The sequence below is a fragment of the Myotis daubentonii genome, chromosome 8 (assembly GCF_963259705.1).
Source record: "Myotis daubentonii chromosome 8, mMyoDau2.1, whole genome shotgun sequence".
In the NCBI taxonomy this organism is placed as follows: domain Eukaryota; kingdom Metazoa; phylum Chordata; class Mammalia; order Chiroptera; family Vespertilionidae; genus Myotis; species Myotis daubentonii.
The window spans coordinates 82,524,375-82,550,108 of record NC_081847.1 but is presented as its reverse complement, the minus strand read 5'-3'; the positions used below and the strand labels follow the sequence as shown (position 1 = coordinate 82,550,108).

Here is a 25,734-nt window from a genome sequence, read left to right as displayed (position 1 = left end):
TGTGTAATGGCAGGGTTGTTCCCTGTCCTGATGTCCATCCTCTGTGGCCTCGCAGTGACTGTGAGCTCCCTGCAGTCAGAGACCAGGGTCTGAGTTCATGCTCTACCAGTTACTCCCTGTGTGACATTAGACAGGCCACTGAACATTTCTAGCGTTTGGAAAACTGGACATAAATAATATAGAACCAATCTCACAGCACTATTGGAAGGAGTAAATAAAACAATGACGATAAAAGCCTTAGCACTACTTGGCATGTCATCGGGTTGCCCATGACGGTTGGTGATGAGGAGTGCGATGACAGAGATGACAGCCCTCACGTGCTCCTCATGCAGCGTTAGTCCAGATGGGTTGTCTGAGGCCCTGTCGGGGACTCAAAAGGAAGGAAAGGGTTTTCAGTGACCTCAGCTCAGGGTCAATGGGGAATGCAGGGGCACAAAGAGGAGACGATCTTACACTATTCAAGTCTATAAAAAACTGCTTCTTATGAGTAGGAGTAACTCCTTGGGAGGTTGATCCCCAGCTGGCGACATAAGAAGTGTCAAACAATGGGATAAAAATGGTCTGGAACATTTAAAAGAAATAGATAGTGTGCAGCGCTATTCAGAAGGGCAGTAGCTGACCTCTGCAGGCCTGAGTGTCTCTCTCTGAGATAAACTGCCCTTTCTCACCTCTGCACTCTTGTTCACAACCCCCTCCAGCTGGTGCTGAACCCCCTCTCCATGTCCTCACCCTGTCATTGTCTATGTTAATCATAAGAATCCTCACAACTCAGTTCAAATCCCTGCAGTTCTGGGAAGCTTTTCTCAACACTGCAGTCCAAACGCCCTCTCCTTAAATAAGAGCTGTCTGTATTTCTCACATGCCAGTATCAGTATGGTGACTTTGCACCAATATTCCGTTGTTCACATTTAAGCCTTGGTGATCAGCCTGCAATTCTTCAAAGATAGGACCTGAGCCAAATACAGAGTTTTGCATTCCAAAACTGGGGTCAGCACTGAGGCCAGATGGAGCTGATAATCAGTTTACATACTTGTTAGACAGAAAGATAAGTAGCAACCAACTGACCTGGCAGGGTCTTAAGAGTTCATACAGTCCAAATCCTTTCCTGTGAAGTAAATGAGAAGACTGAGAACCAAAGAAAGGATGTTCCCAGCTCAGAGTCAGTGAATGTCAGCGCCCAGCCTCGTGTTTCTCCACTCAGGCGATGGGGAATGTTAAGCTCTCTAAGACACCCAAACCAAGTTATGCTTTCTATCCTCTCCCCTTGGCCCCTTATCTTAATCAAAGTTCTGAGCTTTGTTGTTTCCTTGGAAAACAGTAAAATATATATGCTCACTTCACACTCACCCTACTGTGAGAGTATCAGCTATCCAACCTCAATTTTTACATTGCACTCCACTCTGTTGAAATGCCTACAGTTCCCCTAAGCTCTCTGGACACCTTCCCCATGCCTCACTTCACTTGGCTAGCCTTCTCCTCCTAGGATTTACGTGAAGTTTTCACTGACACTCCACCCCCACCTCCCAACTCAACCCGAGAAAATTTCCTTTACCTTTTACCTCTTACTCACTAGCATCTACAATGGGGGGAATTCATGGCTGAACCTCAGGGCTTTGTAGTGAACATGCTTCTGATAAAGAACTTAACTGCCTGTACTTATTTATTGCTTCACAGATCAAAAGACTATAAGAAAATTATTTAAACAGTCTTTCATTTCAATAAATTTTTATGCATTTATTTAAAGAAACAAATGGATTTAAAAAGCATTGCTATGCCTTCCACAAACATTCAAACAAAGGATATTAAAACTGTTTACTACATCTATTTTTCGATGTCCTTCATGTGGACACAGGATAAATTCTTGAGTTCAGCTGAAGGATTTTTTTAAACACATAACAAATGAATTCTCTGACTATGACTCTAAGGGCCTTTGTCCTAATTAGGAGAAAATCAAGGAATATTTATTTGTTTCTGTGTCATAATCCACTCATCTCAAGGCTCTGAAAGAACCTACTTCCCCACTTTTTTGGATGCTCTCACTTTTCTTATCTTCTTAACAATTTTACCTTGTTTTAACACAGAATATTTCAAATTATTAACAAAATAACAACTAATAATAATTCAGAGTTTAGATGTGCATGAAAATGCTGGGGGGAAAATTAATTAAGCTTTTTATTTATTTATTTTTAAAGCAGCAAGACTTCTCAGATATTTAAAAATGTTTGTGTACCATGGGAACCTATAAGGGATGCCACTGGAAGAAATGCTGATACATCTTTGACCGCCCTTACACCCTTTTGTAGAAAGGAGCTGTTAGAATTAGTGGTCTGAGCCTGATGTCTCTGTCCACTTTCATGACTGACAGAAGAAACCTCAAAGGAATAAAATAAAAATATTTTTATTTTTCTTTAAAAAAATCCAAGTCACTTGACCCTGTAACTACTATGAACTGTCTTCGAGGACGTGCTATTTCTGGAGGTACCACATGGCACATTCTTTATAGAAAGGACCCGATTTAAGCCTTTGGGTCAAATGATCAAATACATCACAATATAAAGAGAATCAAGCCACCAAAAAATACTCATAGGTATATGTAGATGCCCACTGAATGGTAATGAGCATTTTATTTTAATCACAAACTTGAGGTATTAGATAAACAAAAGTGGCCAATATATACAATAAAATATTATCCAGCCTTAACAAGAAATGAAATTCTGACATATATTATAACAGGGAAGAACTTTGAAGACATTATGCAAAGTAAAATAAGACAGACACACAAAGGACAAATGTTGTAAGACACCAGCCCACATGAGGTACGTACACTAGTCAAATTCACAGAGACAGAAAATAGCATGGTGGTTGCCAGGGGCTGGGGGTAGGGGGGATGCGGAGTTATGTCTGATGAGTAGAGAGTTTCAATTTGGGAAGATGAGTAATTTCTGGAGATCATGATGATGGCTGCACAACAATGTGAATGTACTTAAAGCCACTCATGTGTACACTAAAAATGGTTAAAATGGTCATTTTCATATTATGGATAGTTTACCACAATAAAAAATGACACCTTGGGGCAACCTTCATATGGAAATCCCATAGATAAGATGGTGGGATATCAAGAAGCTAAAAGAGTATCTGAGTAACCAGCTTTTGAAGAATATAAAATCTCTATTCAGATATCCTTTTTGAAATTATTTTTCTTTAATACAGGAGATAAAGCAATACAGCAGTTTCAAAAGGGAGAGCTAAGGTAAAATAATTTAAAAATTCTGTTTTTAACATGTTCTTAAATTTTAAATATGCATGAAGGTCTGATGTGTACAAGCACAGGGCTAAGTGATATTAGAGTTAAAAATACAGAAAGTTTATTTATTCATTTTATTGATTTCAGAGAGGAAGGGAGAGGGATAGAGAGATAGAAACATCAATGATGAGAATCACTGATTGGCTGCCTCCTGCATGCCTCACACTGGGGATCGAGCCCACAACTTGGGCATGTGCCCTGACCAGGAATCGAACTATGACCTCCTGGTTCATAGGTCAGCATTCAACCACTGAGTCACACTGGCTGGGCCAAATACAGAAAGTTTTGGTCCCTGTGCTCAAGGAGTTTATAGTGTTACAGGAATACACAGCCAAGAGTAAGTTGGAGACAGCAATAACTGTGCTCTGAGAGCTGTGCGTGAGTTAAAATACACAGCTCTGGGAGTATGGAGGAAGACGATTTTAATTCTAATTGTGGATCTATTCCCTATTCTTCACACCCACCTTAATTTTTCCATCCTTGAGAGCCAAATCAAGCCCCACTGCCACTGAGAAGCCATCCCTGATTGTTCCAACCCACTGTAGTTGAACTTTTGGACTCCTTCTACAATTGCACTCTAGAAACTATTGAGAGTCTGGCCCCTTACAGTTTTAAGCAGACATTGTAAAGTGGCTAATATACTGTATTTGTATTTTTATGTACTCCCCCTCTCTGGTTAGAGGCATCCATTGCTTGGGGATGATTCAGATCTTTAAAGTAGGATTAAAAGAAAAACGGGAAAAATTGGGTTTCAAGTCCATAGTACAGAAAGGTTTTGAAAGCCAGGTGTGGTCAAAAGCAAAATGGTTTTCTAAATTCCAAAAGCTCCCCTTATCAGATCCGAAGCCACCAAGCTTGGCAAAGTCAATGGCAGAATTTTACCCTAACTCACAGCATCGTCACAGAATAGAGACATAGGGGAGTTCCCACCAGGGAAGATGAGGAGAAAGCATTCCCAGACAAGGAAGAGGAGAAGGATTTTGTGTGGATGCCCCCAGGGTAAGAATAGAGTCAGGTTCTCTGAAAATCTGAAAGGCCTGGACTTTCTTGGGACTTGACCAAAGGTGGGAGTTACTTGACTGAAACACTAGACTAGGTTTTCTGGAACCCCCAGGCTGCTACTCTGCCCCTCTTTATCCCATATGGTTAGGAGGAAATCTTAGAAAAGTATGAGACCAAGAGCTCTGATTCCACATGATGCATGTATTGTATGTAGGGGTCTCTTAAATTCACTTGCATTCTCTGTGGATTCACAGAGGTGCTGAGCCCCTGAAATCCTGAGTCAGATGGGAAGGATAACAAATGCAGGACTTCTCCACAGACATACTATTTGATGACTATCTATATTGATGGTGTGAGCAACAGAATAATACCCACAACAGCAACAACCGCAGGTGAGATTAGTCATGTGGAAGATAACAGTACAAATTCTTCAGGAACCAGACCACCCCAGACTCTCTCTGGTGGACAGCAGGGAAAACAGCACACAGGTCAGCCTGCCTTACCACCAGAGGGCATGCCATGCATCCAACCATCTTGGGAAGGAACATAGAGGTGCTTCTTGAGAAAAGGGAAATATCCCTGATTGAGTATTTATACTTCAAATCCACTAACTATTGTCCAAGTTAGACCAACTTACACCTAAGAAACTATTCTAAAAGGAAAAAGATTTAATTGCCTTTCATTGGAAAATTTAAATTGGTAGGACCAAGAAAATTGAAATTGGTAGGTATAAAAACCAAATGTATCCTTTTATTTTTATTTTTTGACCCATTTAACATAAAGTGTGTAAATATTCACCACTTTTAACCTGTTTTTTTAGCAAGTAGATTGTAATCTGAGATCTGTGGCATGCTCTATGCTCTATGTGTAATAGGTACCCCTAAATATACGCTACATGAAGAACCAAAAGGAAGAAAACACAAATTTCATTTCCTCTTTGCCACTCATTCCACCAAAGCCAAAATAAATGACAAAACAGAGAGATTAAAAAAATAATAACATAAGAGAAATCGAGGGAGAGAGAGAGAGTTAGTTCTGGAAAAAGCACGGGTATTATGAAACTCACAGGGCTTAGTCCCTAGAATATGAACACTGCTGGCCATGACAGTCTTCCTGTCAACCTTTCTGTCAATCAGCTGAGGTAAGTATCTACCTGGACCAATATATATAGTCCTGCAAAAGTAATAAGCAAAGTTTTCATTCTTCAAAAATGTTTGAACATCTCTCTCTTAGAATGGAAACTCCTGGAAGCTCTCATAAATGGATATTTCCCTTGGGGAATGAATATCCTCTCCAGGGTCAAGCCTGCAATCTCCTGAAGATTCAGTGAGGCAACTTTGACAAGAAAGTCACATTTTTTTTCTTCCCTATTCTCTTACCTTGAAACCCACTTTGCTTTAAGAAGTCATGGAGAATTTTTTTTTTTCTTATTGGAGTTTCCAGTGGGGGAAAGATTCTATACAAAGCAAAAGACAATCTGAAAAGTTGGCAACTAGACCAGGGAAGTCTTAATGAGAAAGCGAACAGACTGCCTGGTTTTTTCTTGCCCTGTATGACGAGGTGTGCAAGGCTGTTAACAATAGAACTCTGCAAAAAAACACTGTGGAAAGCAGGTGAATATTGATTCTCTGTCTTAGCTTATAAATAATTAATGAGGCAATTGCAGTTTAAAGATATAGGCATTACATTTTTAAAAAATCTGGCACAATGGTATTCAGAAACTCTATATGCAGTATCCCATAAAAATATCCTTCCCACCCTTTAAGAAGCTACTCGCATTTCATGAAGCCTTCCCTGACCAGCCCAGCCCTCACCCATTACTCCCATCTCTGAACTCCAAGAGCATTTATTGCTTGCAGCAATCACTCAGCATAAGCTGTTAGGTATCTTTTTTAAAAAATCATAAAGCAAACATAGTCCAATGGATAATAAAATTCTCCAGGGTAGGAATCACATTAAATTCCTCTTATTATCCCAAAGACCTAGCCTGGAGCCTGATCCACAGCCCACAAGTGTTCGATAAATGTTTGTTGTTCATGATGATATGTTGCAGACACATCTGAAACACAATCTGGATAAACACAATACAGGAAAAGTGCAAATCATCATCTAACGAACATGTGTGCCAAGCAATCGATACAAGAGAGCTGTCTGCACACCCAGTGAAAGACAAAGTAATGCCCTTCTCCCTGCCCTAACATCCAACACGGTGATGGATTGTGCTACATGAAATTATCGATAAAGAGCAATGTAGTCACAATGATTCCTAAACAGTGGCAAGAAATATTACATACAAAATGCACCCTTGCAACAAAGACAGCCGAACTGAGAAGCTACAGAGAGGAACAGATAGAGTAAGTGGATGAAGAACCACTTTGCAAATAAGTAACTTCAAGCATAATAAAAATGCGGTGCTTTCATTTCCTCCTTCTCTATCTCCCCAGCCCAGAGGCTGAGATGCTGATTTCTGGCAAGATAGGTCGCATGAGCGTCACTTGTCCCTTAAACAAAGGAGCAGGAAGGCAAACTGGGGCATTCAACCTCTGCCAAAACAAACCCAACCCTTTCAAATGAGGTATGTTCTCACGATGTGAGGCAGGCTGAGTAAATTCATACAATTTTCATTACGTACACAAAGAGAGTAGAACAACCTACTTACCTCTGGTCTGAATTCCTGTCTTCTTCCATAAGATCTGACATTGACTTAGTAGTAGGAAACTCGGGTCAAATCCATACCAGCAGTAAACCTCATATTGTCTTTCTCTATCATTCATATTTATCCTTTCCCTGCTTTCACCTTTCTTTTTATCCTGGAGGTGGGGAACTCATAGGCAGAAGGCTCTACCACATGTATGGAACATAAAGATAACGTACTCAGCACTAGCAGTGTCTAACTGACGTGAAGCAGGGGGAAATCAATCAGACCAATCCCAAAGTCCCAGGGCCCTGGGCAGAGAACATGGGCAAAGGGAGGAACAAGAGAGGACCCAGATTGTCATTCCCACTCTGCCCCAGCTTACACATAGTTTGTTGTCAGATGGACAGCCAGAACATGACAATCGATTTAACTGACCACTTCAGTAGAATACTGATAGTGATTCAACTGATTTTTAATACTATTTACTAGTTATTTGACCTAATTTACCAACCAGTAAGATTTGAACTTCTGCATTTAGTCTTCATTTCATCCACTACCATGTTTCTCAGTGACCTTTAACATTTTGAATGGGTTAAAGAACTTTCAAAGTGCATTGGCCACATAGAAACAGCTCTAATGACCTGGTTTTTCTCCACTGCTCTTAGTCTTTTTGATGCATTAAATCCACTAGCTAAAGAAAATTAGGATTGAATTCCATGGGTTAATCGATGTGTAGCAGTTGCTATAACCAACATGGCTTTCTTCACAGACAAACTAAGACCCAAACCATCTCATCTCCTTGAAACGATTGGCCCATAGCATCTCTTTGTGAGCCAAAGTTCTCATTGAGCTAAAGAAAGAATTATACATATATAAAGTATTCCTAAGTTTAGAGAACGCAAAATGCTTTTATTATACAATATAGAATTTTCCTTCTAGATCCTGAAGACATGAACTTAGAAATGATTTATGTACTCACAGTCATTCACGTCCTGTTGGCACAGTGGACTGAGGTGCTCTGAGCCTTTCCTTTGTCTGTAGGTAGAGGTGAAAATATTTCAATGAGATGTACTCATGTCCAGGAACACCCAGAAGGAAAACAGGAAAAAGCCTAAACCGAAACACAGAGGAACTCATTTAGCCCTGCTGTTTCTTAGGGTGATGGAAGCAGCCTGTAAAATGGTGAGTGGGGGCAATGGCTGGAGTCAGCACAAGGAGGCACTAGGGGGCAGAAAATGGGATTCCCCACTAGATGGCACTAGGACACATCTGTGGCACCCATGGGTACTGTTATACCAAGCAGAACATAGGGATAGCATCAGCTTTCACACATCTCTTAGGCAAGGCCTTCGATAGAGTGCCATAGGGACTGAAGTTGGTGCATGTGGGTATTTCATACCTCCTTAGGTTTAATCCTACATTGAAGGTATTCCTGGGTGACACATGTGCATGTTCATATGAGTATGATTAAATATGTGGGTATGAATGCACCTAAGTGAGAACACCCATATACACATACATAAATAAGTATGCACATATACATACACACCTATATATTAGATGATATCGATATGGGTCCATATAGGCATAGATATGGGGGGTATTATTACAATAAATGGAAACGTGTTGGAAGAAGGGGACTAGTTTCTGTGGAATGTGTTCTGTGTACCAGGCCTTTTCATATACTTTCTCATTTCCCCTTCACCATAGCTGTGAAAGGTGGCTATTACTACCCCCTTCACTTCCATACATTTTGATCACAGCTTATTTTTTGAACACCTGTTGATATCCAGAGGCACAGTATTCCTCAAAACCCATCTTGAGGAAAGCAACTCAAGGCAATTCAGAAAGAGTTCTGGGATACTTCTTATCAATATCGTAGCATTAATCATACTATATTATAAAGAGCTAACATGCTAATTAGACCGAACAGCAGAACGACCTTCCAGAGGACCGTCTGGATGACCTTCTGGACGAAGTCAGGGCTGCGAGGGGCTGCAAGGGCCAGCCAGGGTTGCGAGGGCCGGCTGGCCGGGGCTGCGAGGGCCAAACCCCTTTCACAAATTTCGTGCATCGAGCCTCTAGTAATGATAATAATTGCCTTTTACTTGTATTTCTATGTTAATACTCTTTTACCTCAAAATACTACCAGATCTTTGTAACAGGTCTCTCCACTCTCCAACATTTCCTGTCGGATTGATTCCCTATGTTCCCACATTTGCCTCCCCTAAATACATTTTACTATGCCCTCTGCCCACTCTGCCACTCACCACAATACTTCAATGTTCTCAGTATAAAATCCAACCTCTCAGGTTTCCATCTTTCTCTGTCTCCAGGTTCCTTTTCCACTGCCTTCCAAGGTGAACCCTTTGGTTTAATCACCTGGCTCACTCTGATCCCTAAACAGAGCACACACTTGCTCACTCTCCCCACCTGTGTTTTCTCCTTGTTCTGCATGTGCAGGTGTGTTTCTCAATAGGGTGCAAGATCCTTCAAGAGCAGAGGTAGTTACCTGCTCATCACCATTTCGCTCACAGCATGTGGCCCATCCCTTCCACCAGGATGTTGCAACAACCCCAATCGTCCACCTGCTCTACCTTCAGCCCCATCTTATGCCGCTCAAAAAGAATGTCCACAAGCAGTCACATTTTATGGCCTGATGCTCAGCAACTCATGAGGTTTTACTTTTTAATTTTAATTATGATAGCAAAGTTTTATTATATACAAATTAGAAATACTAACAGGAGTTGCATATGTGTGTAGGGGGAAGCAACATATATTTCTGCTTTTAAAAATACATATCTATTGAAATTCTGGACTTTGAAGCCCAAGTTCTGTGTTGGTTGTAAGAATAGCTTTGGGTGCCCATGGACTTGTGGCTGGCAGGTCTCTGTCCTCCAGGTAGCTGATCTCAACCTTCCAGAAATAACTGTTTGAAGAGGGATCCATGGATATGAAGGCTGAGAGGCTGAGATAGCGGGGCAATCCATAGTCACAAGATCTGGCTTTGGTTCTGGTTTTATGGCTGACTCCTGAGTGGCCTTGGCAAAAGCCACTTAACTTCCCTGGGCCGCAGTCCCCTCAGCTGTAAACTAGGAAGTCTAATATTTAAACTCACAGGGTTATTGTGGGAATTAACTGTGGTAATTGCTGTAAAATGCCTCGTAAATTATAAGGGGCTTTGCAAATGTTAGTTATTATTAAGAAAACATTGTGGGCATTTCCAGGTGTTTTGGTTGGTTGGTTGGTTGGTTTGTTTGTTTGTTTGTTTGTTTGTTTTGAGCAATACCAGAGGTGTTTACAACTGACCTAGAATACTTTCTGTTATGAAAATGTTTGATTTCTCTTGTGTCTGTGTGATTGCTCCCTGCCCCAGTTCTAACTCTATTCATATTTACACTCACCAGAGTCAATGTCTTAACAAAAATTCTTCTCTTTATTGTTTGAAGACTGCTTCTCAAGCTATTATTAGTAACCCAATTAAGTATTATAGCTATTTCCATTTTAGATGTTGATTCCAACCTTGAACTCAACTACACACACACACACACACGCACACGCACACGCACACTATCAGGTTTATTTTTCTCCCTCTCTCCATCCTTCCTTCCTACCTTCCTCTTCCCTTGTTTCATGCCTCCATCTCTTCTTTTTTCCCCCCTTTCCTCCAATGAGAGTCTAGAAACATTCACATCAGTAAATGCCACATGGATCTTTGACTGAAGTGACTCTTTGTACTTCTCCCCTGCCTGAGTCTACTTGAAATGCTTGCAAAGCCTTCTCTTTTTCTCCAAAGCATAGGGTTAGGCACTAGCAGGTATAATGTAACTGACTGTGTATTATTTACCAGTTAGGTCCCAGCACAGACTTAAAGTTAATGCATAATCTGCTATGCATAAGGCCTTATTACTGAAGAACATTCCCCAGGCATTCCATAGCCTATAGGGGCAATGCATTTTCCATGATATGATGGGAATTATTGACTCACTGGACCAGAACACACTTGGAGTCCACATAATGACCCTTGTTTCCACAATGGACTAAAAAGCCAACAGACTCTGATTTCCTGCTTATTCACAGTTTGCAGATTATTGATCTGATAATGAATCAAGTCTTCATCCTCTGGGGGTTCTCAGCTCAATGTATGTGCACCCCCCTTCAAGAGGCCTGGGTCTCAGAACTCCCCAAACCAGCACCTGCACAGCAGCTGCCCCTGGTGTTCAATTGCTCAGATTTTGTTTGTCTTTAAAGTGTAATATTTCAGCCTCCCTTAAAACACACAAGGTCAGAGAAAGTGATACCCCCTAGGAAATAATAAGTGAATTGCCATAGACATACAATTATAAACAAGAAAGGCATATAAAAATATAATCATAGAACTTTCAAGTTGGAATAAAATGCAGTAAAAATTGTTTACAATTTATTGCACATTACAGTTAACCTTGATGGATTAAAGACAAGCCTTTTTAAAAGTGTGTGTGTATGTGTATGTGTGTGTGTGTGTGTGTGTGTGTGTGTGTACTGATATTCCTGAAGGGTTATTGTTGGAACTTGTTTAATCCAACGCCCTCATGTTATGCAGCCTCTCAGGGAACTGTGTTCTCTAGTGGCTAACTTAAGCTACATAAGAGCTACATGGAGCATTCTGGGGGGATGATCAGAACTTGATTTTATCCCCATGCTAGTCTATTAGAAAAACTATCTCCTGAATCTATAATAATAAAAGCATAATATGCTAATTAGATGGGAGATCCTTCCGAATGTCCTTCCAGACGACCTTCCGGACAAAGCCGGGGCTGCGAGGGAAGCCCAGGTCCTGGATGCCAGAGGAAAGCCGGTGCCAGCAGCTGGGGGAAGGAAGGCCTACTCTTGCGTGAATTTTGTGCATTGGGCCTCTAATTTTAATATAAAGGTCAATTCTGTTTTGAATGACCATTCTCTCACATATGCAGATGAAACAATGCATGTTGATTCTCTATTTTCATGGCCTTCCTGTCCCCACCAGCCTCTCCAAGTCATTTTTCACCTCACACTCTAATGGGGATCCTTCTGTTTGAGCAGAACTCCAAATCAGTACCCACGATCTCCCACTTCCTCTCTCCCCCTTCTCCCCTGGAAGTACCCCTGTTCCCATGCCTGTCTTCTTGCACGAGAGTGGATGGTTTCTGAAGCAGATTCCTCTGTTGCAATCTCCGGGATTCATATATGTGAAGTGTTCTCTCTATATTTTTTGAGAAAAAGAATGAATGGATACAAAATGGATCCAGCCAGGAATCCACTCTAGAAGGTTTCACTCTCTGATGTGGTCCATATTCTATCAGATCTTCACATTTTTTTTAAGATGTGAAAGATTGAAAATATCTCTAAACTCAGAAATGTTTTTCTAGTGATAGGATTTTAGCTTCGATACAAGCAGAGAAGTCTTGAGTTGTAAGTTTTTGAATGGCAGGTATTTGATCTATTTTCCATCAAGGGCTCATAAGCACCACAAAGGCAATGTTCTTTTTCCTTCTTCGTGTTTAACCCCCAACAGTCCTCATTATATTTCTCTGTTCAACAAATGCTGCTGTCCAGCTCTTTCTATTCTTCCCATCCCCAGATGACTTAGAGGTAACTATAACACAATTTTCTGCAACTTACTGCATGAAGTCGTTAAAGATCCTCTGTCAGGTAATTTATAAAAGAACATTCCAGGCTGTCCTTCACATTCACAGGCTCAAAGTTCAAGCAACCTGTACTTGTACACATTGTACCTAAACCACCTTTGGCCCAGTGATTTGAGGATATCATCCATCAGTGGATGAATGGTAATGCCGATCTCTGGCCCTCTGTGCTACTGACAGCTGGTACTGCTGGGGAAGGTGCTGGCCCCCACTGCTGCTGGGAGGCTGCGATGCTGGGATGCTGGGATGCTGGGATGCTGGGATGCTGGGATGCTGGGGTGCTGCATTGCTAGAGGAAAGTATCTTGAGACAGGGTGGTCCTCATGCTCAACACCAAGTGGCACAATTTCCATAACAGGTGAGGGTAATAATTGTGCCTCAACACCTACATCTCCTTTCTAGATATTCTAAGCAAAACTGAGAGATCTGCTACCAAATCCAGAATATCTTCTTTCAGCAAACTACCCATTCCTCCTCACCTCATTCTCTCTTCATGCAAAATGTGTGTGTGTGTATATATATATATATATATATATATATATATATATATATATACATATATATATATATATGGCATATAAGGCAGAGAGGGTTTCTGACAAGCAATTGGGCAAGTACCTTACCTAGAAAGGTTATGTTAAAACATCAAGTAGAGGTTTAAAAATTACAAGCTGCTTTTTACTTCAAAAAAATATTTGAATTCAACATCAATCCATTGAATTTGATTCACTGATATAAAATCATGGCTTACATGTCCAATAAAAATTTCCTTGACATCAGCCAGTTAACCTGCATATGAGGCAATGATTTGTTAACTCTCTTTCTTTTATTGCTAATGCCATTTGGCTTTCAGCGTTTTAGCCATGACAAATTTACAATATTACTTTTGAGAGTGTTATTGATATGACAAAATAAGATTTCAGGCTCACCATCATTGCCTTTAAATCCACCCTTATCTCAGATCTAAACATCCACAGTACAAGTTTCTCAGAGGTCGTCAAATCCCAATTCTTCATCAGACCAGTTATAAGGTTGCACAGTCAACACACATCAGCTCTATAATCACACCATAGTGAGCATAGTACAAATCATGAGGTAGACCAGAAGGCTTCCCTTTAACAGCCATTCAGTGATCCTGAATAGTTGGGATTGATTTTGGAACATCCTCCCCTATGCACAGATACAGCTGTAAATATACCCTCTTGTTCTATTGACAGGAGCCTCAAGAGGCTGATATTCATCTGTCTCAAATAAACTCCTTTGAACTCTTGGGGAATTCCCTTTAGCTTTTTCATTACCACTCTGAAATTATACACAAATAGTTAGTTGACAGCATGCCCTTTATTTGAACATTATTAAATATACAATTATCACATATAGTATGTTCTATATGCAGGTAAGTTCCTCCAGTATAATGCATATTTTCAACAAGAACAACAACAAAGTGAACTGTTAAATCACTCTTCAAGTGCTATAAAACCAACTCTCAAATTGTGGCACTAAACATTCACTCTGGCATCTACACAGACTGGCAGGAGTGTTTGACACACTATTCTCTCAGGAAAAATACTGCATGCATCATTGCATAATTTATTAAGAGCAAAGCTGAATAATTAGGTCATCTCCTTGTGCAAGGCTACATTTTATGTTGATTTTTTTAACACTGTAATCTAAATTGGGGTTGGAGTTGAGGCATGGAGGGGAGTTGTAAGTAAACTAATAGAAAGATGCTCTTTATGAAATAACAGCTCTATCATTCCATGCCATTGAAAATAGGACCCATCCTCAAAAGGCTTTCAAATCATCTGTATTATTGGCTAACAAGTATCAAATGTTTTACTACTAGGAAAATGATTGTATAGATTTATGTGTGTGTATATATAGAGTGTTGTGTTTTAATTTTGGTGGGGGGGGGGAGAAAAGAAAAAGAAACTTAGAAGTCAATAATTTCCCCCATTAATGGTAGAAAAGAATTTTCAAATGTTAACAAAAGCAAACAAAGTCAGAGAAAAGCTATGGCTTACCCCACAGTTCCTCTTGAGCCCTGAAATGACAGTTCTGAATAGCCAATGTCACCAAAGAGACAACTCTGAATAAGCAGTTGGGATCCTTCTCAGGTGATCAAGGCAAGGAAGGCAGCCAACATGGAGGACACATGGATGTCCAGTTGTTTGCTACCCTGGCTCCCTCAGTCCTTCCTCGCTCGTTTTCAGCGCTGGAACACTAAAGTGGGTCTGTTATTCTAGGAGACTCCCTTTTGAAGTCCCTCCCCCTGGACTGCTCTCATTAGCATCTTGTTCTCCTTCAATGGTTCACTGATACGTGAGCACCAGGTCCTTTTCCCATTGGAGAATATGAAGTAGCCAGACAACCCATCTTAGGGCCCCAGCAAGAACCATTGGAAGATCATTCTTCCTGTGGTAACTCTGGTTCTGCTTGGCCTCCCCTTTGCCACATTTCTTCCTCCTTTTTTTCCTTACACATTACTGAGAGGTTAAATTTTTACAAATCTTATATTCATAAGACATTTTTTTTGTCTTTGAGCTGATGAGAGATAAGAAGGGCTCATACACCTGGCCTTCCTAGGGTGGAAAACTCCATTTGAGAAATGAATTGGCTGTCCTGAAGGTTGGTACCTGAGCATACTTCACCATGAAACTCAGGTGGGAGAGGCAGGTTCCAAGGAAAGGTCAAAAGAAAGCTTCCAATAGCATCTGGTCCCTTTATCTTTGAGAGAGGACCAGACCAAAGCCAAGTTCCATTACTGTGGTTATTTGTGAATTTAAACAACTTAAAGCTCAGGCACCTAGAACTCCAGCTTTCATCTTCTTGTCATTCTCCTCTTCTTCATCATTATCACAAAAAAGAAACAAAAATTGCCTTCTAGTCTACAATATTGAGTAGAATAGTTTGCACATATTTGCCTTGAGCAGAGGGTTAAAAACTAAAGCTCACTCATATTCACTGTTTCCTTTGAACATCACATAATTGGTCCCAAAATTCCCCTGAAATCTTAGATTTCATTCTGAAAACCTTACATTAGCTATAAGTTTATCCTAAGGATCAACTCCCTTTAAGCCTCAATGTCTATCCCTTGGTTTTGGAAATGAAACTGTTTTTCCAAAAGCTCAGCATGCTGTCCTTTGGGCTTTTGCTATATCTATAGCAACCACTCTGTTGGGGAACCATACAAATAAAACTAGGCTTTGGAGTCCGGGCACACACACAAAGATACATTGCAATAATATACATTTTTAGGATCTTTATTTAAACCAGTAACAATAGCTTATTAATAACTGCTGAGGTATTGCTGAGGTGCTCCGACTAAAGAAAAAGGATTCTATTCCTTGAAATTTAGTATATTTCCAAGATAATTTACTTTTGCATTTAAGACATTTCCATTTGCTAATTCAATTTATACCCATGTTTAGAAGAGATTGGTGAGGGTAAAGCTCTCTGTTATTTCTCTAGAATTTCTAAATTTTCTCAAAGAGGTATACATCCCCATTTGAAAGTCATCCCTTTCAAAGAAATCTAATGGCTTTGTGAGGACATTCACCCTGCTTTCGTCATTCCTGTGAGACTGACAGAACAAGAACCAAATATTTTATAGGTGGGAATGAACAAAGAAATTACTAGTATGTCTAATTACAGTGGATTCTATGTGTTTCCTTTTAGTCAATGATTTCTTTACTAAAAGCAATCAGGGCTCCTTGGAGAAATAGTGGATTCTAGGACTGGACAGAAAATATATAAGATAAACTAGAGAATTTTGCAGCAAGCACCAAAAAAGTGATAAAGCATTTAACACACACACACACACACACACACACACACACACACACACACACACACACACACCAGGAATGTCAAAGAAACACAAGAGGCAAGAGCTCCCAATAGCCAAAGCTGAAACAATTTGGACGGCAAAATAAATAAAGTAGTAAGATAAAATAAATATCCAGGAGTCTGTAGGGGAGGAAAAACTTCTACTCTCTCAGGTTCTGCAGCTGGGGCTAAGAATTCAACTGACGTACAGCAGAGAAGCACACAATTTTCATTTAGTATTTTTACATGTACATGGGAGTCTTCAGAAGGAAAATGAAGACCAAAAGGTGTTCAGCCCTAAATCTTAATACCTTTTTGAACAAAAGATGAGAAATCATGGGGATGTCACAAGACAAAGGGGTTTGGATTAGAGGCCGCACTTTGTGGGACGGTGACCAGGATATAGATGGGGGGAACTAATGGGAAATCAGAGTGATTTGGTAGGATTGTTTTTTCAGGTCCATGTCAAAAGTGATGAGAATGTTATCATCCTGGGACTGAGAGGCATCTTTTTATGGAACATTTTAGGACCAAGTTTTAGGTAGAAAAGGTCAGAGAGTTCTTTCTGAATTTGCTATTTCTTAAGTGCCTTCGGCTCAAGATAATCAATGTGCCAAAGGGGCATGTTCTCAACCTCTTGAAATGCATACTGACATAAATAAGTAAGTAAGTAATAAATAAATAAGGAGAATAGGCAAATATCCCAAACAGGAGAATTTCAAATAACTGTGTAGAGAATCAGCCCTAGAGAAGGTGGAATGTAACTCCCCACTCTCTGAGTACAGGCTGCTCATAGCGACTTCCTTCCCAAGAGATCGCATGCAGTACGGGCAAAGGAAAAAGAGTAACTTTCCAGTTGATAAGCCTCACAAACATTACAGCAAATATAAACAAAATGATGTCTCTGGGTAGCATGTACCCATGATATGAAGTAATAAGAATGGTACTTTACCTCTGTGATCTTCCTCAACTAAACCACAATTCTGCTCTAATTATGAAGGGAACATCAGACAGATCCTGACCAGTAGCCCTCAAAACCATTAAGGTCATCTAAAAGCAGAAAATTTGACTTTTTATCACAGGCAAGAGGAGCCTAAAGAGATATAATGACTAATGTAATGTATTCTGGATGGGAACCTAGAAGAGAACAAGGTAAGAACTAAGAATATTGGAATAAAAGTATAAAAAGGTATCAATATTGGTTTATTAATTGTGACAAATGCACCATACTGATATAAGATGTTAGCAATAGGGGAAAATAGGTGTAGGAGAAGTGGGGACTCTATCTTTGCAATTTTACTATAAATGTAAAGTTTTCCATAAATCTAAAATAAAAAGTCTATTTCTTACAAAAAGAATCTACTTACTACATTGCAGGCACAATCCAAGGGCAGGGACACATTGGCACTCAACAAATGTTTGTTAAATGTATGAAAATAAAATTTGTTCCTTAGTCTCTGTGAGTTGACCTTCATACATTACCTTCTATCCAAGAGGTCATATTTTATTTAATATCAGAAATGACTTTGAGTATAGAAATGGTATATGAAAAGAACAAACTCTACTGTGGAAAAAATCAGAAGTAATTTCTTAGCAATGAAAGTAAATATTAACATTGCTTATAATCCCCATCACAACAGAACTTTAAAAATGATAATGCTAATAAGAGACTACGCTTTTTTATTTTCAAAATACTTGCACATTTATTTGCAATGTCAATTCCTGCAGTTCTCAGTAATGACTTGAGAAAAGCAAGATAGCTGTTATGTTCTCCTTTTAGAGCACCAACAATCTAGAGTTAAAGAGACAATGTACGGTGTGTTTAAGGCAGAGAAGAAGTGCTTCATAATCACTCAGGCACACCTCATTAGACTGTGCTTTGCTTCATTGCATTTTGCAGATAGTATGCTTTTTAAAAATTGAAGGTTTGTGGCAACCCCAAGTCCTGTAAGTCTATTGGCACCATTTTTTCAACAGGCTCAGGTGAAGGTTAGCAATTTTTAGCAACAAACTATTTTCTAATTAAGGTATGTATATTGCTTTTAAAAAAGAAATATGCCATTGCATACTTAATAGATTACAGTATTGTGTAAACATAACTTTTATATGCACAGGGGAACCAAAAAGTTGGTGTGACTTGCTTTGTTGCGATATTCACTTTATTGCAATGGTGTAGAACTGACCCTGCAATATCTCTGAGGTGTGCCTGCATTGGCAATAATTAGGTTGTGGCATGGGAAAGCTGTCTCACTTTTCTGGGCTTTAGTTCCTCTATCTGAAAAATGAAAAACACTTCCATGATAAAGGAGAGTTTATAATATACCCTTCTAACTCCAAACACATAAACAAACATAAATTTATTTATTTCAAAATAAATATAGACCTGCACTAAATATTACCCCCCCAAATCAAAGGCCCTGAATGGAATGGAAATTACAGGTATAGGCTGAGGCTAGAGCCCCCTGGTCACCAAGGGGATGAGACCAGCTATGTATGGATAATCTAGGCGAGCCCCTCAAATGGGAATGTGTGGGTTTCAAACTGGGCTCAGACAATGCTTCATAGAGATCTACTGCCCAGGTGACTTCTAGAAACATGGTGTTATCATAAAGCCAAAAGCCTAAGTCAAGATTCTCACCTGAGCCTGGTTCCCAGGGTTTTATAGATACAGGCATTGAGAATGGACCTGAGCTGCTAACATAAGGCTCCCTGTGGGTCCAGACATGGATAAACGTGGGCTGAAACAATCATAATATGGCCTGTGAGGAAAAAGGCACAGGAAGCTACCCCTCAACAGATGAGTGAAATCAAAGAAATGGGATAATCCTCATTCAAGGAAACAGATATAATAGAAAAGTTTAAAGAGATGTTTTTGTGTTTGTTTTTTAAATCAACATCTTTGAAATCATCAAAGTAAGGGAGGGTAATGGGAATCTTGGCAGTGGGCTAATTACTAGGCTAACACAACCAAAGACTTTTTCAAGTAAAAGAGAGAATTGAGGAAATTTCCTAGGATGAAAATAGAAAGACCAAGTGATGGAGAAATGAAAGAAATTGACATGGAGAAATACCAACATGTCTAATAAGAATTTCAGAAGAAAATATTATAAGAAGGATAGGGAGAGGGTCTAAAAGAGTTAGCAATGGCTGAAACTTTACAGAATTTGAAAGACATAAGACATGAGTATTTCGATTAGGGAAACCCACTGTTCACACAGCAGGAGAAATAAAAATATATCCACACACAGACATTACAATGGAGAGACTGTAAAATCTGACCAGAGGAGATAAATTACCCAAAAAGAACAGCAGTCTAGTTGACAGCTCATTTTTTCATTAATAAAAGAACTAGTTCAAAGTGCCATGCGAAAATAATTTTGAATGTAGAATGTTATGCCTTCAAGAGCAAATGTAAAATGAAGACATCTTCAGACATTTAAGGACTAAGTTTATTACTATCAGATCTTCACTGCAAGAATGATTAAGAGAGATAATTCATCAAAAAGGAAAATAAATTCAGAAGTAATGAGTGGGATTCAAGAAAGTTGGTGAGCAAAGAAACTGGACATAGTGGTAACAAAAATACATGGATGTGTATTGTAAACATTGAAGAAAATAGACCAGAAGGCAGAGGAGGGTGGGAGGGAGTAAGAGATCAATCAAAGGACTTGTATGCATGCATATAAGCATAACCAAAGGGCACAGACAGTAGGGGAATGACAGCATGTGCTGAGGGGTGGTAGTGGCCGGGGAGAAGTCAATGGTGGGGGGGAAAGAGACACATGTAATATTTTCAACAATAAAAAAATTTAAAATAAAATAAAAGGAAAAGAAAATAGAATTATTTTGTGTTCAAAATATGTTGGAATTAAAATTCTAGACAGCAATGAACATTGGGAGTGAGGGGGCCTAAGGAGTATGAGGGATACGAAGGTCCTTCCTTTCTACATTTTGTTAGAAAATTAGTAATAGAATATGTGTATTGAAAATTTGAGGGGAATCAATAAAAGAACAGACATAAAATATGTAATTTACAAGCCAGTATAAAAGGGAAAAGAACAAAAGGAAGAAAATTATATCAATCTAATAGAGATGGCTAATGGAGGGAAAAGGAGGCGTAAAGTGAAAGTGGCATGAAAAGAACACACAAAATAAGGTGGTAGAAAGAAATCCAAATGTCCCTGGGGAAGCAAGTTTCAGAATAATATTTTGTATATAGCATTAATGCCAATTATGCAAAAATTTAAGTCCCTAATAAAATATACATTATAGTTATTTTATATATATATTTATAAAATCAACTCTATAGAATGTTTTAAACAGAATGAAAGAAACAAACTCATGATAATGGTTGCATATTGGGTGAGAGGACCCAAGAAGACTTCCTTTATCTATAATATATTAATTACTTATATATTTAACACTAGATTGCCCAAAGAAGTCATTTTGACTGCTTTTTAATTTCAATTAGAAAAACAATGATGTATATAATGACAGAATTTCTTAGAATTTGGTGACTTTTTATACAACATATAAATGCGTTTATTAGTAATTGTCGTTACCTCCCCCTCCTTCATTTCCGGTATATATATATGTGTTATACCTATATTACCCAAAAGCAGTCATTTTGACTGCTTGGGGAAATTATGACTCTTATTATTGAAATTGAGTAAATTTCTTATATGACCAGTTCGGCTGTGTATTGAAATAACAGTTTTCATTTTTTTTTCGATTACCGTCACATGATAACATACACGTACATGATAAATTGTCGATACTGGATAAGTTGCAGTTGCTCAATTAGCTAAACTAGTACTTGTTATTCGAATCTTTATGCAGTGATACTTGTTCTAATAAGTTGTTTATTTTATTTCTTTTGTGTCCTAAATTCATGAAAGAAATGTCGAATAGAAGTGAGTTATTGGAAAAGCTAAGGAACATAAGTGAAGAGTGCTCCGATATTATTCTTTCACAATGCAGTCATTTTGACTGCTTTTGGGCAATATAGGTATATACAAAATTTCGGTCTTTCTAGTGTTAAAAAGATAACACAAATATAGAAAAATATTCCAGCTTATAAATTAAGGGTTATATAGACCAGATAGTATTAGATTTTTTGTGTACCTTATTTTTTTCTATTTTTTTTTAAAAATATGTCTAAACATGTGTATATCTCTGCATTAGTCAAAAGTGCCCAGGTAGCTACAGGCAGAATCAAGACTAGCACCAAGTTTTCCTAATTTCAAGTCGCTGGTTTTTCTTTTCCATCAATATTCTAGGTGTTTTAGTTAATTGCTCCCTGCTGTCCTTAGAGATGACTTTTGAAAGTTCATACAAACTTTGGAGTTTTCATCTCTTTTTCCTCTACTCTCAATGCCTAGATTGGCACCAATTTACCCTGCAGAGGTTCTTGGGAGCCTTAATTGAGGACCACAAAAAGATAGAAAGATCTTTAAGTGCGTAGCTCTGAATAATTTCCCAAAGCAGGTCACTCTGTGGAATTTCATTTTCAACATGAATGGTCACACTTCAAGCAATGAAAGAGACGCATTGTTCAGGGGGAAATGACGCACTCAATTCTGTAGTGCTGCTCAACAGTCCCAGTGCAACTCAGCAGTGCATCAGCATTTTCCTTATAAACCCATCAGAGGCCTGTATGTGCCCAGAGGCTGCCTCTGAACTCGATGTGCTGAGTCACTGCTGAGAAGGGCTGTGCTGATAGGACCCACAAGATTGTCACAAACATAAACATCAACTTCTTCCAGGATGCCTTCCCTGACTTATGTTGGTCTTCACCCTGACCTCTTTGTGACCCTCATTTTTTTCCTTGCTATGGAGTCTATTAGCTTGATTCTTATTGGTTCATGCCTCTAGTCTCTTAGTTCTCTTAGTGGGTCACACCTTCTCCACAGCTGGACAAAATTTGAGGATAGGTGGACAATCTTTTGTTTATCATGCAGCTCCTTACTGAACCAAGTTACTACTGCCTGACATAAGTTTTAGAGATAGAATAGCTGGATAAGAATAGTATTAATAATCTAATATGTGATCATGCATTTAAATTCAATGAAAATTCACTCTTCCTCCACTGAATGAACTCTCAGTTGAGATAATTAGTTGGAGCACATATTAGGCTTTTTTTTTCTGGAGTGTGTACATGATGGAGGGCAAAAGCTGTGTGACACATCCAAATCCGTGAATTGCTGTCTTATGACTCTAGGATGTCCCTATCTTTTCCTCTGGATTCTGAAGTCAATCCATCCCTCATGATTAGTCCAGTCTAGCTCAGAGAAGGCTTCCCCATTTGCTCATTCTTTCTGTGTTGCCTCTGAAATCCCTTTGCATTGATGTCATATGAAGCATAGCCCTTGGTCCAGTGAGTTCTCTCAGGGCTATTGGTTCTGTTTGCCAACTAAATGAAGGGCCTCTGGAGAGCAGCCCTTTGTTTCAGAAGTTGAAACAGTTTGAGAACAGTGCTGACAACCTACAAGGCCCTGGAGCATTAACTATGTGTTGCTTGATTGTTTCCTTGCAAGTCACATGGCCCAGACTCCTCTGGTGAGAGAAGGCACCAGCTCCACTCCCCCTGCCAGCCCTCCTTCACAGACACAGAGTTGGTGGAGTGAGCTGGGGACACAGGGCGCTGTCAGAATGTCTATACTCAGATGGTCATGCTTCTCCCTTGTTCTGCAAAGATAGCAGTCTGTTTTAAGAGAGCTTGCTCTATATTACCTTAAAGGTGGTAAACTCAAAGCAGATTCTGATTTAGAGGGAGACTGCAGGACTATCAGCAATAGCTATAAACCTTATCTTACTGCATGTCTCCTGCCACTTCAGAGAATCTTCAGAGAATCACAGCTTCTCAGAAAGGTCCTTAGCTCAGCAGCTTTGAAATTCTTCAGCTGTGATCTATAATAAGAACTCCATTTTACATTGCAACATGGTACATACATGTGACTGAATGAGAGAGGAAGAGAATGGGAATGAAATGATTTCAGGAAACTCTAAGTACTATATGTGGCGCACTTACTAGAATAATTCCTATCCTAGCCTATCCTCATTCATTAAAATAGTTGTTGGGTATGACAGCTATATTTAATCTATGACTTTGATATAGAAACTACTTCTCTGACAAACCAGATAAGAATTTCTTATTGCCATATCATCTAGTATTTCCTTCAACCCTTTTAGTGATCTTATAATCAGTAAGAAGTTTTTTGGAATATGTGATAAGATATTCTTTTTCTATGATTTCTGAACCCAGATTTTTTGGGAGCTTTTCCTATTGTCCTGGGTTATGGCTAAAACCAGAGTCCTACTTACTGTGAGATGTTGCAGCTAGACACCTCCCTTCAGGGCTGTTTGCGAGGTCACAAATGGCTCCCCCTCGATATGCCATAACCTCTTCTTCCCTTCCCCAGTCTCAGTAGGAGGAAGACTGCAGGAAACATTGAGCCTTTAGAGGAGTGCAGTGTTAGTAAAGGGAGTTTACTCCTGTCTCTGCCTATTCGCACCTAAGCCAGGTTAGGGAGATCTCCAAGAGTATTGGCGTGAAGATTTGGAAGAGATAGGCACAGATACATTAGGCCAGACACATTACAAGAAAAAACAATTACATACCAAAATCCCTTATAGAAACAGATGAAATATTATAACACAAATTTAGTACAATATATAAAAATTAAAGCTCACAATGTATAAAAAAGGACAGTGTTTGATAATTAAGTGGGATTTACCCTGGGAATACAAGGTTAGTGTAACATTTAAAAAGCAATGTAATTTAGCATATTGCTGAAGGCAATAGGAAGACACTGGCCCAGAAAAGGGAGCTGTGGATGCTAGTAACCTTTATGGCACTGCCATGGCCAATCAACATCTCAAATCAGGAATTAGACCCATTTACCAACTTGGTCATTGATTCAGTGGTAGAAATTGCAAAATGATCTAAATCACCTGAAATGCCGATTCCCAAACCCAACCTCTTACACTAATAATTTGGGAGATAAGTTAAAAGTGCAGACAACTGGACCCTTCCTGAGGCTCTGTTAAATTACGTCTAGGAGAGGGGCAGGGGAACCATATTTTCAATGCCTGCTCCAGGAGTCTAAATCAGCATTTGCAAAACAGTGCCCCTTAAGATCTGTCAGTTTCAACACACAGTGTCAACACATTTATTTGTCTGTGCCCTAAAAAGGGAATTGCAAACTTTTGTGTCTGATTTGCTGCTTCCCCAGGCAAGATCTGAAGGAAGAGTTTATAGAGAAAATGATTGTATAAACAAGGCAAATGTTTAGCCTGCTGAAGAAGAAAGGTCAACAAATGGTTCCCAAGCAATTATAAAAGCCACTTTGTATGCAAATAATGCTGCTAAACAGGGGATGTGCTAATTACAAATTATTCTTATCTCACCTGCAAAGCTTTTCCGAGTGTTCAAATTCATATTATAAACCCGTGCCCTTCTCAGGACCCCAGGCATCAGCTGTGTCTTGGAGAAAACTAGGGCTATCCTTTCAGCCTTCACAGGTTGGGGGAGCTTCTGTGGCCAGGAGGTGACATTCCTCAAGAGAGTCCTGAGAGATGAGGGCTTATCTAAATGTGAACTAAGACATGGCCCTGCCCACCTTCTCACACGCACACTCGTGGCTCTCCGTTTATTTCTTGGATTTGTGATCTGTTCTCCATCCTTATCACTACAGTCAAAGGTCCTTAGCTCCTTCTGCCTAGATCAACGCTTCCATTAATGACAATTATTACCTCTTTTCTCTGATGTCATTTGTTTCTTTATTAAATTTTATGTTATTATGATAAGAACACCTAACATGAAATCTACCCTCTTAACAAAATGGTAAGTGTACCATCCGTTCCTGCTGACTGCAGGCACACTGTTGTACACAACTAATGTAGAAAAAAATGGGGCCCACTCTGTCCCATAGGTCCTTTAGGAAACTTTACTGACTTAATAATGTCCACTGGCATGAAGTGATTCAAGCCTGATTCAAAAAGATATATTTTCACAAAAATAAACATTTTTTTCACTATATTCTCTAAGGAATAAAATCCTCCTATCACCGAAAGCAGAGATTGGGGCAGAGGGCTATTATCTGAAGACATGGAAGAAGTGACCTGGTAATCCTACTTTTGCTCAAGTCATCCATGTTTTCTGTAGGGGCATCATCCGGTGACCTTATCCTCTCCTCTGGAGCTCGTGGAAACCACCCATTAATGACAGAAAAGTACTAGTTGATCTCTCCCCAAACCATGGCACCAAGACTACTTTCTCCCAGCACCCACTAAACATC

The 25,734-nt window shown here is 39.4% G+C and overlaps 1 protein-coding gene across 1 annotated transcript in view; it reads right to left on the bottom strand.

Moving 5' to 3' along the window:
* The window catches only part of SLC14A2 (solute carrier family 14 member 2), a 375,636-nt gene extending 360,793 nt beyond the window's left edge, over window positions 1–14,843 (bottom strand). Inside the window, exons 1-2 of the mRNA XM_059707198.1 lie at window positions 14,632–14,843; window positions 7,924–8,055 (exon numbers count right to left, since the gene is read on the bottom strand). The gene's annotated coding sequence lies outside the window, so the exon portion shown is untranslated. The remainder of the gene's footprint in view (window positions 1–7,923; window positions 8,056–14,631) is intronic.
* Window positions 14,844–25,734: the final 10,891 nt, after the last annotated feature.